Source organism: Hyperolius riggenbachi, chromosome 11, assembly GCF_040937935.1.
Source record: "Hyperolius riggenbachi isolate aHypRig1 chromosome 11, aHypRig1.pri, whole genome shotgun sequence".
Classification (NCBI taxonomy): domain Eukaryota; kingdom Metazoa; phylum Chordata; class Amphibia; order Anura; family Hyperoliidae; genus Hyperolius; species Hyperolius riggenbachi.
Genome location: NC_090656.1, coordinates 64,795,740 through 64,808,009, shown reverse-complemented (window position 1 = coordinate 64,808,009; position 12,270 = coordinate 64,795,740). Strand labels below are relative to the sequence as shown.

At 43.3% G+C, this 12,270-nt stretch overlaps 1 pseudogene; it reads right to left on the bottom strand.

The window, feature by feature from the left end:
- Positions 1–11,663: 11,663 nt before the first annotated feature.
- LOC137538170 (large ribosomal subunit protein eL37 pseudogene) lies at positions 11,664–11,959 on the bottom strand (annotated as a pseudogene).
- Positions 11,960–12,270: the final 311 nt, after the last annotated feature.

Genomic DNA, 12,270 nt, shown 5'->3' with positions numbered 1-12,270 from the left:
TCAAATATAGCCTTAACTTCATTGTTCTTAATTGAAACTCTTTGAGGGTTCACCGACAGCTTAAATGATTTCTAAACAGTGTCCTTCTCAACAGTTGTACACAACTTCAGTAAATCTTGGTAGGGTTCACTTCCCATCTTGCTGTTGATACTTTGTCTGACAAATGGCTCTCGACTCAGAAGATCAGCTGGAATATTCTGTGTTCCTGGCACATATTTTAAATCAAAATTGTAAGGTGCAAGCTTGGCAACCCATCTTTGTTCACAAGCATCCAACTTTGGCTTGGTCATAATGTACGTCAGTGGATTGTTGTCTGTCCATGCTGTGAATCTGTGTCCTTTCAACCAATGGCTAAATTTGTCACAAACTGCCCATTTTAAAGCTAAAAATTCCAAGCGATGAGCTGGATATCTTGACTGAGATTTTGTTAAAGTTTTACTAGCAAAAGAGATAGGCTGTACCTTCTTCCCACATTCGGATAGTTGACTGAGTACTGCTCCAAGTCCATCCATAGAGGCATCAGTAGCCAAAATAAAGGGCTTGCTAAAGTCTGGATGCTTTAATGTCACTGTCTTCTGAAAAGCATCTTTCAAACTTTTAAACGCATTCTGGCATTCTTCATTCCAGCACTCTGGGGTCAACTTTCCTGTCATTGACGGCTTTCGCTTGAAACGTTTTGACTTCTCTTTTGCTTGTTTTGGCTCTGCTGTTAGTTTGTACAGCGGTTTTGCTATTCTTGAAAATTCTGGAATGAAATGAGAATAATAATTTGCCAATCCCAGAAATGATCTGATCTTCTTTACCGAAGGTGTTTTGCCATCTTCCTTCATCAGGTCATTTGTAGCAACGCTTGTTATCGCTGATATCTTATCTGGATCTGTGGTAATTCCTTCTGGTCTTATGATATGGCCCAAAAACTTCACAGAGCTTCTTAGAAATTTGCATTTCTTCGGTGCTAACTTTAAATTGTGTTCATGTAATCGGCTGAAGACCATCTGAATTCTCTCAAGAGCTTCTTGTTCATTCTTGCCGAACACCAGTAAATCATCTAGATAGCATAACAAACTCAGATAATTTTGGTCACCAAAAATAGACATCATCATTCGAGCAAAAGTTGCGGGACTGTTGCATAACCCTTGTGCCATACGGTTGTACTCAAATAGCCCAACAGGTGTGATACAAGCTGTGTACTTCTTATCATCCTCATGGATAGGAATGTTGTAAAACATTGGTGTTAAGTCCATTGTACTGAACCAACAGTTTCCACTAAGGGATGCCAGAGCATCAGCCTGATTTGGTAAAGGATAGGCGTCCTTAATTGTTCTTGCATTCAGCCATCGGAAATCTGTACAGATTCTGGGTTCTCCTGATGGTTTCCATGCTAGCACAAGTGGTGATGCCCATTCACTGCTAGACTTACGAATAATTTGCTTTTCTTCCATTTCATTTAAGACTTCACGCAATTTTTGAAAGTGAGCTGGAGGGACTCTTCTATAAGGGAGACGAAAGGGTCTGTCGTCAGTTAGACGTATTCGATGACAAAAGCCCTTGGCTTCTCCACAATCCAGCCTTCCTCTAGAAAAGATCTGTTCATAAGAAACAATCAGCACACCTAACTTTTGCTTCCAGCACTCTGACACTTCACATGAGTCTATATTCACTTCCTCTAATCCAAGATTTGTCAGCATTGTTCTGATACACTCACTTTTCCCTTTAGTGCTATGGAAAGTATCTTCTTGTGCTGAGCATTGCTGGGATAGCAGTACTTCTTCTTTGCCACCAAGATCTTCTAAAGCTATACAAGGGTGAACATCAGCTATTTTTGCATTTCTTCTAATTGTGATTTGCTTGTTGGTTGTATTAATCAATTTTACAGGGATCCATCTGTCGCCCCATAGTGGTGTGACTGTACGCCCTATCAGAACATTTCTTGGACATGTCTTGGATGTAGTAGGCTCCACTATAACTGTACTACCAACTGATAAATGTGCCTTATTTTCAAGCTTTCCCCACACTAAATGTTCTTGAAGTGGTTGCATAGTAATACAGGAGACAAGCTTTACAGTGCCCACTTTCTCTGGGATTCTATCACCTCTCCAGCGGGTCACATTGGCTAGTAAATTCATGAAGGGACCAGGCCTGGCTTCGCTGTCTTTTTCAGGAATAGCTAACATTTGCCAAAACTCTCATCTTTCTTTAACTGGTGAGTAATGTGCCTAATCACATTTGTTCCAATAATTAGATCATCTACTTGTCCTGGCACTACTAGCACTGGAACAATCATTTTACAGTCAAACATTTCTAGGTGTATGTCATAAACAGACTTTGGCTTTACCTTAATACCACCACAACCCCCAAGTACAATAGCATTTGGTATGGCAGAGCATGGTTTCAACAATTTAGACTGTATAAGTTGTTGCTCAGTTTGCTCACTGATGCTACACACCATTGAGCCACTGTCAATCATAGCAGTTAACTGACACTTTTCTTGAACAGTAACAGTAGTATGAAACAAATTGTCATAGGGAGCAATTTTCTGCAAGTGTGTTCCTTTTGGCATTTCCTGAACACACTGATTATATAACACTTCCATATCTCCAGATTCATCAGTAGATGGGGTTTGAGAGTTCGGGCCCACACCATACCCCTCTAAGTGCAGGCTTTTTAGTTTAACTGTTGTGACTTTTTCATTGGGCATGCCTGCCTCTGGTGGCCGGGTTTCCAGCAGAGGAAGCACAGGTTATTCATCATGCAGTGTGCCTTGGTAGAGTGGTTGCTGTTTTTGCAGATGTGACAAGCAGCATGCCTTTTTCCAGGAACTGAAAAGACAGCTGTTTGTGCCCTGGGATTTTGGCAAGTATATTGAACTGGTACAACCTTTTCAAGCAATGCAATTAGTTTATTAATATTGGCATCATCTTCCCCTTTACTGCAAAAGGGAACAATGTTCTTTACCTCAGATTCTGTAGGGGTGGAGTCTTCAGAAATTTCACATTTTTTAGTCACAAGACTCTGGACCATTTTATTCTCAGCCCTAAACCTTTTGTCTCTGTGGTAACTATCCATCATTTCCTGCACTTCACTTACTGTCCATTTCTCTGCAGGTTTACACCTAAGCATGCTTTGTAATTCTGCCTCTGGGCAGTGTCGGATGAACATCATTGCTACCTCATGCCCCGGGTCCTCCACACACCTTCCCTGCCTCTTTAGACATTCATTAGCAAGATCAATGACCCGGTTTAAATGAATCCAGTAATCAAGGCTACTCTCACCAGGTTTAGGCAGTGTGGAGTAAAAGTCTGCCAAGGGAGTCACCATGGAGATTATTTCCCCAAAATGTTGTTTCAATATATTGTAAATAGCACTGGGGTCCTTCTTTATATCAATAGATGGATTATTTCTCACCCCAATTCTCACTAGTTCTTTTGCACGACCCATCAATTTATCCATTATCTCTTTACCTCGTTCAACAGTTTGGTAACCTTTCTTATCAAGAAAAGACTGCATCGTCTCCTCCCATTCATACACACTGCACTTGTCACTCTCATCTCCCCTAAATATTGGGGGTTCTTTCACATTTGCTTTCAGTACAAGATTTAATTTAGCCCAATCCTGAGTTTGCTGGTTACTTTCTGGTGTGAAGGAATCCTGCCTGCTATTGTGAGCTGACAGACCTTCTATAATAGAGTGACTAATCTGCTGTCCAACCTCCCTTTTTACAGCTGACAGAACCTGTGAATTCTGGAATGTGTTTTGCATATTGCTGGTTGTACGTCTATCATGGGAGTCAGTAACATGGCTCATGTTCTCTGAATATGTCCTGTCCTGGTCAGACACTCCTGGTACACCTGAATCATTACATACAAATAACTTAGACCTTGTAAATACGTTTCCAGTCTGATCTACCGTTGTGAAAAAACCTGCGTTAACATCATGGCTATAAGATGCATTCAAATTCTGTAACTGTTTATACAATGGAGCACCCCTCCCTAGTACCAAAGGAGTAGAGTTGTAATGTCCTGGGGGAGGTCTGTGGAGTTCTGACATTTTTTTTTTTTTTAGAAAGTTCCAGAACACAGTCTCTTTAGGCAAACCTTTCAGATACAGTCCGCTTATTACACGTGTCCACTTGTCTGGATCGCTGCTGATGACTTTAGGTATCTTCACTGGTCACTTTGTGCAGAATGATGAGATCCGAGTCACGGCACCAAATGTAACCCTCTCTTTCTTACACCATCTGCGACACTTCCAGCTTTCACACTCACTCGGCCACCAGCTCCTCCAGGCAGGGGCGGCGCCAGGGGGGTGCAAGGGGGTGCTCGAGCACCCCCTAGAATTGTCCAAGCACCCCCAAAGCACCCCCTGGAGTGAACTGACTTCAGGCGTCTAAAAGACGCCAAGTCAGTTCACACAGCGGCAGCACGGAGCAGCAGGCAGGGCTACGGTAAGATGGCCGCCCGGAGCCCTGCTCTGCAGACTTCGGGCGGCCATTTTCCCGTAGCCCTGCTCTCTGCATGCAGGCAGGAAGTCTCGTCGTGACATCGGGAAGGAAGAGGATCGTGGGCGTGCGGGCGCTGCGCGCCACAAGGAGGTCGGGACAGGAGGTCGGGAAAGAAGGTCTTCGGCTGTAGGTGAGTAAATGGGTTTTTCTTTTCTTTTTCAGGTGGTGCTTATTGGGGTCATATCTGCTACGGATTGTGCATATTGGGGTCATATCTGCTACGGATTGTGCATATTGGGGTCATATCTGCTACGGATTGTGCATATTGGGGTCATATCTGCTACGGATTGTGCATATTGGGGTCATATCTGCTACGGATTGTGCATATTGGGGTCATTTCTGCTACGGATTGTGCATATTGGGGTCATATCTACCACGGATTGTGCATATTGGGGTCATATCTGCCACCGATTGTGCATATTGGGGTCATATCTGCTACCGATTGTGCATATTGGGGTCATTTCTGCTACCGATTGTGCATATTGGGGTCATTTCTGCTACGGATTGTGCATATTGGGGTCATTTCTGCTACGGATTGTGCATATTGGGGTCATTTCTGCTACCGGTTGTGCATATTGGGGTCATATCTGCTACCGATTGTGCATATTGGGGCCATATCTGCTACCGATTGTGCATATTGGGGCCATATCTGCTACCGATTGTGCATATTGGGGCCATATCTGCTACCGATTGTGCATATTGGGGCCATATCTGCTACCGATTGTGCATATTGGGGCCATATCTGCTACCGATTGTGCATATTGGGGCCATATCTGCTACCGATTGTGCATATTGGGGCCATATCTGCTACCGATTGTGCATATTGGGGCCATATCTGCTACCGATTGTGCATATTGGGGCCATATCTGCTACCGATTGTGCATATTGGGGCCATATCTGCTACCGATTGTGCATATTGGGGCCATATCTGCTACCGATTGTGCATATTGGGGCCATATCTGCTACCGATTGTGCATATTGGGGCCATATCTGCTACCGATTGTGCATATTGGGGCCATATCTGCTACCGATTGTGCATATTGGGGCCATATCTGCTACCGATTGTGCATATTGGGGCCATATCTGCTACCGATTGTGCATATTGGGGTCATTGGATGTGTTTTTTGTTAAAATCTGCTCACATTACGTGTATTTTCTTGAGAAAACCTGCACAATTATGTGAATTTTCTGGGGAAAGGGTCACCAAAACTTGGGCCCTCTGTCTTTGCGTTGCACTAAAGGGAACCCGAGGTGAGAATAATATTGAGGCTGCCATATTTATCTCCTTTTAAGTAATACCAGCTGCCTGGCTGCCGTGTTGGTCCTCTGCCTCTAATTCTTTCAACCATAGACCCTGAACAAGCATGCAGCAGGTCAGGGGTTTCTGACAATATTGTCAGAACTGACAAGATTAGCTGCATGCTTGTTTCTGGTGTAATTCAGTTCACTAGTACTACAGCCAAATAGATCAGCAGGGCTGCCAGGCAACTAGAATTGTTTAAAAGGAAATAAATATGGCAACCACCATATCACTCTCACCCTGGGTTCACTTTAAATTACAGTTAGCCCCGCCCTCATCCGGTCATGACCACGCCCATTTTTTCGCCGCGGCGCGCTCAGCAGGTTGTAGCCACACCCATTTTTTTGCTGCGCCGCGCTTCGCGCGCCGCAGGTCGTCAGCTCCCCCGGAAATTGGTCCAGCACCTGCATAGCACCCCCTAAAAAAATTTCCTGGAGCCGCCACTGCCTCCAGGCATAAATAAACTCCAAGTGGACTGAAAGGGATGACACTCAGGCCTTCTGTGTTTTAAAGCTTTATTGAGGTGGAGTGCACTTGGCTGGAGCCTGTAAGACAATAGGGAAACACTGCCACTATCTGGGATACTGTCAGGCCACCAGCCCACCTCTTCCACAGTCAATCTTTGCACTCACAAAATATCATAAAACAGTGATCGTATAGTGGATTTTACATAGAACAATAATATATGAACATAACAGCAACATACCTGTAAGACAATAGGGAAACACTGCCACTATCTGGGATACTGTCAGGCCACCAGCCCACCTATATCATAACAGGCAGTCATTATATTCCCACATACATGTTACAGGATATATATATATATACAAAGCATACATGAAAATGAACAATAGAAAACATTTTACAGAGATTCTGCAGCAGGGTGATGTGAAACACTGCATGTCTCATACAGCAGCCATCTCAGGAAGAGCACATGGCTCTGTAACTAACATCATCTACTCAGCCTAGCATGTGCTGCAGGGCCTACAGGCTGCTAAAAAGCACACATATAACTCTTTACATTCTACAGAACTAGTATGGATATAGATCATAACTTTTTACAGCAGATAGATTAACTTTAGCTTCAGAGAACATAGACAGAGATCCTGCCTCTTCCACAGTCAATCTTTGCACTGAGGAGACCAAACCAACAGGTGGAATACACAGGGGGCTTTCTGGAACAGCCCATTGCTAAGATTCAGCCTGTAAACACTTTCCTCAGTTTTAGCTAATGACACATTTAAAGAGGTTTATTTTGCCTGTCCTGACACTCTGTTAACAGCTTTTGAACATATTAAACTATATTCAACAAGTGTACATTTCTGCAGCTCCTGTATATTGGTATGACCCTCTTGCAAACCTGCAGACTGGATATTTGGTGAAACTTCATGTGCCTAAAAATCACAGTGCTACACTAACACTAACTAAATCCTAACCTATGTATATGCATCGCCTGGGTGCGGCTAATCAAGTAAATTTGAATTTCGAATTAATAGGTTGCATGCAAGCTGTTACGGAAACCAACATCCTCCAGTGGTAGACAGGTCATGTGTATGCTAGGTGTGTATTTTATCCCACAAGTGGGGCTTGCACTCTTTTGCAGATAGGCACTTGTCTGTTCTTAAGTAGCGCTGTTCATTTCCTTGCCATGTACTAATTTAATTCATTTTTGGTCAGCTGCTCCCACTTAACAGCTTTGCTTTTGGTGTATATGCAGAGCTTCCGTTTGGGTTCAAGGTGCGTTTGCAGTTTCTGGGGGGGCTCAGCGCACCTCTGATTCGAGGCCATTCAGAGGCGGCCTGGTGATGCACTGATCCGCCAGATTTTCTATACACTGGTTAAACCGCCATGGGCAGAGAGCACACAGCAATTTTACAAGTGTTTGTGCATATAACATGGTGTGCATTGCGCACATAGCACAACTCGCGTTATGAGGGTAACACACACATTGCTAGTATAACCTATGTTACACTATTTGCATAACACGCATTGTAGAAGCAACATAACATAAGTTGCATTATGTGGGCAATGCATGCTACACTACTAGTACAAATACTGGTAAAATTGCTGCACACTATTCACGCATTGGCAGTTTCATTGGTTAGAGTGAATAGGGTTTGGCCAGAACAAAAAATACTGTGCTTTTAGTTTAGCTCTCTATATTGCAAGGATTAATGGTAAACATTTCAGTTTTTACTATGTTTTTATGTGTATATAAAATTCAGCCAATCCACAGTGTTCTACACAATTAAAGTGGACCCAAACCAAACATTTTTTTAATTCAAAATATTTAGTTGCACCTTTCTGACACACAAAGATAAATAAACACTCCTTCAAGCCTAAGAGCATTTCAGTGCATGCTTTTCACCCTTCTATTTTCATAACTAGGGTTATACAGGTGGCAGTCATTAGCAATTCCTCCTTTGCCGGACACCACCTACTCCACCAGTTTGCCGGATTCTGTCCCGGGAATATGAAAGGAAGGGAGGGGTTTCTCCAATAAATGTAAAATATTTTATATTTGTTATCATGCAGCTGAAAAAAGACTCTGATTTATTATTATAATTTAGAAAATAGATTTTATTTCTGAAATCTTGTATTTTTAATTTGGGTCCACTTTAAAAGCAGAGAGATGAGGACATCAACATTTTCTTTCAGTCAGTGTATTAGCGCGTTATTAAAAATGAGTGGCACATCCTCCTGTCCTATGCAACTGATTTCATTAAAAGTTTTGCTTGTCTTGCAAAGTGCTCACAAACCAAGTTATTTGCAATGAAAGGTTTTACTACTGTATTTACAGTAAACCTGAGATGGGAAAGGAAAGAAAAAATATACATACCTGGGGCATCCTCCAGCCCCCTCCAGGCTTATCGCTCCCTCGCCGGCCTCCTCCGCCTCCCGATCCTTCTGCATCTGGCCCCGGAAAGTCCTCTGCTCCGGGCCAACTGCGCATGCGCTGCACTCCCATTGGGAGTGTCCTGCGCCCTATTGGGCAGGTAGTATGCCACTGGGATTACCTGGGATTCCCATTGGTCCGCCCATGCACACACTCTGTCATTTACACTATGTGGGTCGCCCACAGGTGGGTGCATTAAAGGTGATGTTTTCGTAAACGCACTGTTGCCCTTGCATTGGATCCAATACTTCCGTTGCACCATAAGTGTGAAAGTCTCCATAGATTTCATTGCTTTTGCGGCCCCTTGCAGCAAAATAAGTTAAAACAATGCAGTTTTACCTGCTAGTGTAAAAGACCACCTTCAGTGAGGCGCGTAAAAAATTAGCATCTACACGATGTGTGTCCGTTAGTTAGGAGCTAGGCTGATGGCTACAGTAAACGGATTAATATTCATAGATTGCTGTTCAGGAAGGACAAAACATTGCCTAAAATACACAAAGGTGTCCAGTTGTAGCTTCTTTTTTTTAAAGATATAATTGGAAGTATAGAAGAAAATACAAAAAAACAGGCCTTAACTGAAAACACATCAACCACATCAATTGCAAAGGCCCGGTTAACATTAGTGTTTTTTTGCGGATTGGAACCAGAACGTATACTGTACAATTGGAACGGATGTGAATGGATCCAATGTTAATGCAGGCCCTAATTTTCCGGACCGTTCCCAGCGGAACGGATCCAGACAAAAAATACTGCAGCATTGGGGCAATGGGAAATGGAATGTTTCTTCACACTAGTGAAGAAACTGACCGTTCCATGGGGGTAGGGGCATGTGCCGACGCGAGGGTGAGGGGAGGGTGCGGCAGCCAGGCGGGTGGGTGAGGGAGGGTTTATACATACCTAATTTTCAGTAGTAGCTGGCGGTAGAGGCTTCCGTCTTCTTCCGCGTCATGTGACTACATGACGCGTCATGTGACTAGTCACATGACGCACTGTGTAGTCACTCACAGCGTAAGAAGAGGAAGCCTCTACCGCAGGTTAATACTTAAAATTAGGTATGTATTTGCTGAGTGAAAATGGATCTGATCAATCATTGATCAGATCCGTTTTCACTATATGAACCAGGCCGCGGACTGAGCCATCCGGATCCGGTGAAGCGGAGTCCGGATCCACTCACTGGATCCTTTTGGCTCAGAACGCTAATGTGAACCGGGCCTAAGGCTGCTTCACAAATGTGCGCAAACCCTTTCAGCTCTACATAAAGAAAAAAGAAAAAAAATTGCTGAAAAACATCAGAAACAGCAGGTCTTATTTTTACAGGTAGTGGCAAAGCAAAATGTAACAGTAGCTATTATTTTTTGTGCGCATTTATTCATTTTTGTACACACTTAAAACTTGCGTTGCGGTGAGATGCAGCAGGAGCCACTGCTAAGATCCATTCCCACCAAAACCTCTAGGCACAAGACCACCTTCTTCCCCAAACTGTCTTTCACCTAAACTCAAGACTCACATCCAGTCCCCCTAGCTATCCATATGTATACCAGATGTAACATTCTCTTTTTACATATTTTCTTTTTGCTGACTGTTTATTAAACTGTACTTACATTAGCTGCACTAATCAATCTGTATTTTGCAGTACTGAATCTTTATTATGTTGCACAGTAAGTCTGTTAAAATGTACTATGGCAAGCCCGTGTGTCCCAAAAAAACAATTCCAGACGCGGCTCTGGTTGTACTTGACCAATAAAGCTGATGCTGAGTTTTTGAACAAAGGTAGGAAGACCCTTTCAAGACTTAGAAATGCCATCCAATGCCATACCATTAAATCAAAAAAAAAAAAAAAAGATTTATACCCTATCAGCCTAGGCAAATATTCTAGTAGGCTTATCTGTACCAAGTACACACCATTGCAGCTCCCACACCAGTATGTTCAGTAGCCAAGCTTCCTTGACTCTATAATGGACTAATGTGTATGCACTTTACCAATAAATGCACAACTGGCAGTGTCCACTACTTTCTACTTTTTATATGGACCTACTTTTTTTCTGTTGTGGTCTAAGCATGCCGTGCTGGCATGGAGTAGGTTGCGGAGTTCTAGTACCACATACAGCTTCCTGTTGTACCTTTAATTGCTGTAGTGCCGACTGCTACCTTCTTTATTTGTCTCACTTGAAATATTCTAGTGCAACACCTTGTAGAGTAAATGCATAGAATTACAGCTGTGGTCAAGGAGCACCGACTTGTTTTAAGTGTGATGTCAATAATTTGCACACTTAGGGGTTGATTCACTAAACCGTGCTATGACAAATAGCACACCTTATCAAAGATATCACACCTTATCAAAGATAGAACACCTTATCAAAGTTAACATGCCTTATCAGAGTAGCATAGTGAGTGCTACTAACCCGCAGGGGCTCAGGACAGGACGAGTGCCATTGCCAATTAGCAGGCATAAAGGCGCGTACACGCCGTATTTTTTCAAACGACGGGTCCATCAGACCCTCCCACGGGGCGGTCGTTCTACCGACAGTTGCACGTGAGTGCAAGCAGTCGGCAGACTGATAAGATAACTCATGTGCAACCGTCGGCAGAATGACCGCCCCGCTGGAGTGTCTGACGGACCCGTCGTTTGAAAAAATATGTCGTGTGTACGCGCCTTTATGCCTGCTAATTGGCAATGGCACTCAGTCCTGCCCTGAGCCCCTGTGGGTTAATAGCGCTCGCTATGCTACTCTGATAAGGCATGTTATCTTTGATAAGGTGTTCTATCTTTGATAAGGTGTAATATCTTTGATAAGGTATGATATCTTTAATAAGGTGTGCCATTTGTCATAGCACGGTTTAGTGAATCAACCCCTTGGTGTGGCTCAACAGGAACGACACCTAACACTGAGAGAACGGTAGGGTTTTTTTTTATTATTATTTACTACATTTTAACCACATTTAGTTTTTTAAACAAATATCAGTTATTAGGAGGAGCTAGAAGCTGCAACTGTGGCTTGGGTTTGGGTGGTGTTGTACGTTCACGAAATCCATTTCCGAATCTGCCATACATGACCTTCAGATGTCTCATGCAGCCAGTGCCGGTGGTGTTGCGTCTCTTGGCCTTAGCACTCCACTTGTAATTTCTCTTGCGCTTAGCTTGGTATCCACACTTGCCACAGGTGGACTTCTGTAAATGGTAGGCTTTGGACCCACATTGGCGGCACAGAGTGTGCTTCTTATTGTGACCTTTTTCCCTGAACGACAATGTTCCCTTAATCATCTTTACTACTTTTATCTTCTAGGATCAGCCACCTTCTTGCAGTGTTAGTAGTTTTGCCGAACTGACTAATCCAGGACTGCTACTTAGCACTGCCCACTTACCTCATGTGACTGTGATTTAGGTCTCTCTCCTCCCCTCATGTAACCTCATGCCAACCCTATGCATTGATGCAGATAGTTAAGTGAAAGTATCCAATAGCCTGGCGGTCCAAAGATAACTTCATAAGTCCCATGTGCAAAGACATAAAGAATACACTGGCATTTGAAATACGGACCCTAAAGCCACTATCTGGGAATTATATGTCCTCAATT